This window comes from Triticum urartu, chromosome 3A (assembly GCF_056163025.1).
Source record: "Triticum urartu cultivar PI428250 chromosome 3A, HENAU_Tu73, whole genome shotgun sequence".
NCBI classification, from domain to species: Eukaryota; Viridiplantae; Streptophyta; class Magnoliopsida; order Poales; family Poaceae; genus Triticum; species Triticum urartu.
In genome coordinates, this window is record NC_141875.1 from 745,019,873 (window position 1) to 745,026,093 (window position 6,221).

At 43.3% G+C, this 6,221-nt stretch overlaps 1 pseudogene; it reads left to right on the forward strand.

The window, feature by feature from the left end:
• Window positions 1-4,001: 4,001 nt before the first annotated feature.
• Window positions 4,002-5,053, forward strand: LOC125527511 (aspartic proteinase nepenthesin-1-like; annotated as a pseudogene).
• The last annotated feature ends 1,168 nt before the right edge of the window (window positions 5,054-6,221 follow it).

The window sequence follows — 6,221 nt, forward strand, 5'->3', positions numbered from 1 at the left end:
GCGCGCCCGAGCAGCCAACCTCCTCCTTCTCCGCCTCGTCAGCAAGGGCGGAAGAGACCTGCCGCCGCCCCGGCTGCTCCGGCGCGTCGTAGTCCTTCTCCTCCGCCTCGTAAGCAAGTAAAGAAGACAACCGCTCCGTCTGCTCTACCGGCGTCTAGCAGTACAGCCAGAGGCGGGAGGACATACAGATTCGGTCCTTCTCTGAAGACTCCAGAGAAGTTACCATACGAGAGGACCCCGGAGGAGAACGCCGAGATCGTGCGAGAAGAAGTGAGGAACTTCTTTGAAGGGGTGAAAGCAAAGAAATATCCACCTCCGGAGGAGAAGGTAGATCCGGTGAAAGCGAAGCGCACTCTGGCTGCCCTGACAAAACCACCCAAGTCTCTGCCGAAAGTAAACTATGAGCGCATTATTGGAAAGGAATTTGCCGAAGCGGAGCGGTCGGGAAGTACTGTCTGTGATCAAAGGCTGAAAGAATGACGAGCTGGGAAACAAATTGCCCAGCTCGGCGAACAAGGGAAGCAATCGTGCCCCCCGCTCAAGGTGCCTAGAGACATCGTCGCTAATGATCCGAGGATGGTGCCCGGTTATAGCAATCTTGGAGATTACCTGCCCGACGATGTACATTATGATTTCATGGAGGTGCAGATACAAAGATACGAGTACGGGAAGCCTCTCGTCAAAGATGAAAGATCTCTATCAATGATGATGCGAAGATTGCATGATTGGCACTTGAAAATCTGCAGAGAGTCTGGGGGGAGGAGTACTTTGTATGTGAGAGTTAAAAAGGAGTATGATCTCGTTGGAATTAATCTGTTGCCTGTTCCATTTGAGGAGTTCTTTCAGTTTTTCAATCAATTGGCCCTCGATAAAGCAACGGTCACCTGCTACTGTCTGTAAGTAGTACTACTTCTGTCATTAAGTCTCTCTATATAGCTCAGCTCTTTCATTGCATGTATTTATAATTATCCTCACTATATTATGCAGATTGAAGATCGTCGAATTGAAGAAAAGACAAATCAGTGATATTGGGTTCATTAACACAAATATCATAGATGCAACTCAGGTTAAATTTCATGCCGCAGATACCGAGGCCAACTTGCTACGATCGTTGGTAATAAATGAAAACAAAGATATAATACTCTTTCCTTACAACTTCAAGTGAGTGTTACTGTCTTGTGCGTATTCGGTTTCCCTTATATATTAGTCAAGGTTATAGTAATGTAATTGATGAGTTATGCATGCGTGTGCAGTTTCCACTATATTCTCCTAGAGATTAAGCTTGAGCAGGGACTAGTAACCGTCTTAGACTCAAGACGAAAAGATCCTCAGGACTATGCGGACATGACTCAAATGCTAGAGAAGTAAGTTAAATCGATCATTATCCACCATATCAGCAACTTTGTTCATTTCCTGATATATCAAGTAATTGTTTTCTTTGTCTGGCAGGGTTTGGAAAAAATTCACCAAAAAAGCTCCGGGACTCCCGAAGAAGCTGCAATTTAGACACCCGAAAGTAAGTACTATAGTAGCATGTTCCGCGCATCTCCTATTGATTCAAGCGCTAGTTTCATCAATACCATTTGGCATTCTTGCTTATCAGTTTGATTGACCTCTATTTCTTGTAAAGTGGTTGTGGCAGGAACAAGGGAATGATTTTTGTGGATACTACGTTTGCGAGTCCATCCGCCACACGACCTGTGAGTGGGGCTACTCTGACGGACAATATGAATTGCGTAAATAACAACATTCACAATTTTATTTTATTACCATCATTTGTGTTGAGTTTCATTCATTCATATATATATGTATTGACCCCCTTCTTCAAATTAGATGTTTCGGAAGCGGGATTAACTCCTAGCACCAGCTCGCATGCGAGCAATTCAAGAGGAATTGGCGGCATTCTTTCTTGACCACGTGATCGCTGAAGACGGAGAATACTATGTGGACCATGAGTCCGTATGTTAGGAGATTATATTTGTAAGAGATAGTTATTGTATATATGTAGCCGGTAGTGTCGGATAGATATACGAGAACTTGTTGTTCGACCAATCTCTCGGAGAAGGAGATGTGGTCGATATCACTTCTCTCTGTATGCATATATGTTCATGACGATCTTCTGTTTCCTTCGTTTGCTTACTAGCTAGCTAGCGTGTCTAGTCCTCTCTATACGTATGTATAGTATGTAGCGTCGACCAAGCACGGACATAAGAGAGGACACTTCTCTCTATTAATTATAGCTAGCTAACACAATATATGAAACACCTAAATTAACCCCCCAAAACCCCCCAACCCCCCCCCCTTTCAAAAAAACAACAAAAACCCCAGCCACAGAAATGCTGACGCGTGGATGCCTATTGGTCTCGGTTGGTGCCACCAACCGGGACCAAAGGCCCTCCTGCCTGGGCTCCGCGCACAGGCCACGTGGAGGCCCATCTGTCCCGGTTCTGAATTGAACCGGGACTAAAGGGACAGGGCATTAGTACCGACCCTTTAGTCCCGGTTCAGGAACCGGGATAAAAGGCCCTTACGAACCGGGACAACAGGCCCTTTTTCTACTAGTGGCACCCAAGACTTGATTATACTAGCTAGTGTATTAAATTATGAATGTATCATAATTGATCCTCCGTTAGTTGGTTTGTTTCCACATATTATCGAGACTAACTACATACATACTCGTACGTTGCTACAGGATAGAACAATATAAAAAAATGGTGTCGTGTGGCCGATTGTCGTCGATCATCATCATTGTCTTCGAAGGCGCAATTGGAGCCCTCGAACGTCACTACTTGCTCATCCTCCAGTGAGCTACCGTCGAGTGTGTGGACGTCCTGCAGAGCACGATCGCCATCCATCTGGGCGAGCGCTTGGTCGCCCATGTCGCGAGGGCTTGTTGGCCGTTGTCCATGGTGGCAAGCATTGGTCCGCCATGCCCTAAGAGCCCGCTAGTACTCGACAATGCCAGCGAAAGTCGGCTGGCCTTCCTCACCCACGAGCGCTTTTAAACTGATTCTGCGCGAAGAAAATCCCTACTCACTCATCCATATATATAGGGCCTATTGCATTTTTCGAGGTTGGCTTTGACTACTGATAAGATTTATAATATATAAGATGTATCATATGAAAATTATATCATTAGATACTCCTTCCACATATGAACTTAACGGTGTGCTTGGGGTTACATGCATGTTATATATTATTGCTCTAACGTATGGTCAAAATTAGTCTAGAAAAACACATTAGGCCTTATATACAAATGGAGGGAGTACTTCTAATTACCTGTAGGGCTAATTAATTGTCTAACTAATTAATAAGTTGCATTAATACCTTAGTTTTGAAATTGATTGGATGCAAAAAATTCCTATTGAAATGTACCTAATTAATTGTGTTACTCTGTTTCTAATTTTTGCATTAATGGTTATGGGCGAATGACTACACACATATACGTCTTTAATAATAGAGATTAAGCGGGAAAAAAAATCTATTTTTAAATGGACCTAATGAATTGTACATGTAATTAACCGTCTAGCAGATTTATTGTATTAATGATTTGATTTTCAAATTGATTAGGCGCTAGTTTTTTTTAAATTGTTTTCACATTAATGGCTATATGGTTGATTCAGTGTGATTAATTTTCTGCCTAATTCATTAATTGTCTTATTAACTGGAAAATAGCTACACTTCTAATTGTCTGTAGGCCTAATTATTAGCCTTCATATCAATGAATTGATTTTTCAATTAATTCAGCACAAAAAATCCCTATTTCATTAGATCTATTTAATTGCACATTTAATTAACTATTTGTCTAATTAATTGCATTAATATCTTGATTTTTAAATTGATTCGCCATCTGTTTCTATTTCTTTGCATTAGTGGTTGTGTGCAAACAACTACATACTCATTCACCTTGAATAGTAGACATGCATATTTAATTTAGGCCACAAGTTGCAAATTAAGATATAACATGGCGAGGAGCCAGCACCAAACCAACGAGTGAAACAATGGAACTAAGCCTGGTGCTGATCGCTGTTGTGTTGTGCTCCACTACTGCTACCCTAGTTACTTGTAGTAGCGCAGGGTTCCACATGGAGCTCACCCATGTTGATGGCAAGGGGAGCTACACCACGGCGGAGCGCGTGCAGCGCGCCATGGCCAACGGCCATGCCGGTCCATTGGAACACCAGCCAGTACGTCGCTGAGTACTTGATCGGCAACCCACCGCAGCGCGCGGAGGCCCTCATCGACACAGGCAGCGACCTCATCTGGACGCAGTGTTCCACCTGCAGCCTCAAAGGATCATGCGTCAAGCAGGGCCTGCCCTACTATAATGCGTCCAACTCGGACAGCTTTCATCCCGTGCCATGCAACCACACCTTGTGCTTGTCCGCGGTCTCATAGGGCGTCCCTTCACAGGGCGTCCGGTCTCATAGGGCTTGTCCGCGGCCCCTATCGCTCATCTCTCAGGTTGGAGCCAAAAAGTTCTCTTACTGCCACACCCCCTATCTTCGCCGCAACACCACTGCCAGTGCCAGCAGCCACCTTTTTGTCGGCGCCTTGGCGAGTCTTAGCGGCGGCAGCCCTGTGATGTCCATGTCATTCGTGAATGTCCCCAAAAAGTACCCATTCTACTATGTCCCACTCATCGGGATAAGTGTGGGACACACAAGACTGTTCATCCCACCGACGGTGTTTGCTCTGAAACAAAACGGCAGCGGCGGGGTCATTATCGACTCATGCAACCCCACTGCGACTCTGGCCCATGGGGCCTACTGGCCCCTAAGCAAGGAGCTCCGGACGCAGCTGAACGGGAGAACAGTGCAGAACATGCACCTGCTCTACGACCTTGGTGTTTCACTTCAGTGGCGAAGCAGACATGGTGCTGCCGCCGGAGAACTACTGGGTGCGGCTGGATAATTCCACGTCATGCATGGTGATGCATACATCCAACGGCATGAGCGTCATCGGCAACTTCCAGTTGCAGAACATGCACCTGCTCTACGACCTTGCCAAGGACGAGCTATCTTTCCAAAGAGCCGACTGCAGCTCACTGTGATTACACGTCCGCCCCGGGAACTCAAAACTCACATGGCTAACAGGGATGGACTTTGTTAAAATCCCTGAATTTTTTTGAAGAACTTTTTTGGAATTCATAATTTTCTTATTAAAAGTTGATGAACTTTTTTCAAACTATTTTTCGAATCAATGGACATTCTTCAATTTTATGCCTTTTCAAATTTGTTAAGTTTGTTTTTCAAAGTCACGAACTTTTTCCATTTTCGTGAACTTTCTTCAATTGGTAAGAACCTTTTCAGTTTTTTTTAAATTCGTGGTTTTTGTGAATTCTTTTCAAACATTACGTTTTCTTTATTGAAATAATTTATAGTGTCAATATAATACTACTATATCACTACTAGGGAAAAGCCTAGCAGTAGCGTGTCAATATAAAGGTTAGCAGTAGTGTTTGCTAGCCCGCGCTACTGCTATATCTACTTAGTAGTAGCGCGTCGTGCAAAAGGCGCTACTGGTAAATACTAGTAGCCCGTCTCACTGCCTGCGCTACTACTATTATTCCGTATTTTATTTCTTTTTTATTTTATGTCGTATTCATACACATTTATACAAGTTTCCTACAGTGGCAATTTAGAGATTGTTTTTACATGAAGTCACTTAGGATCACGATAATCCATGACTTGGTCACTTAGGATACATCCACTTGAAACTAATCCGTGGTTCTTTCACCCAATGATATAATAACTCATCATCATCATCATTATCATCATCATCATATTAATATAAAAACTCTTGCATCATATCATCACCAACAACACTAGCTAATAATCATCATAGTCATTACCACCAACACTATTTAATCATCATAGTCATAGTGTAGCCATCTAATCACCACCAACACTAGCTAATAATAATCATCATAGTCATTACCACCAACACTAGCTATTTAATCATCATAGTCATAGTGTAGCACATCATGATCATCTTCAAACTCATTCTAGCTAGCTAATCACTCCTGCTGCTCTCTCTCAGGTAAAATAGCATAGAACATGTTTAGCACTCCTGATTCATCATATTGGAGCATGTAGATGAACCTGTCTCCTAATTGTGGGTTGCGCTTCTAATTGTTGCCCTCTAGTAATTCTCTGTCATCCTTCACAATTTTGCTCCAGTCTTTGACTATTAAAACTTGCTCGCTTTTAGAAATCATG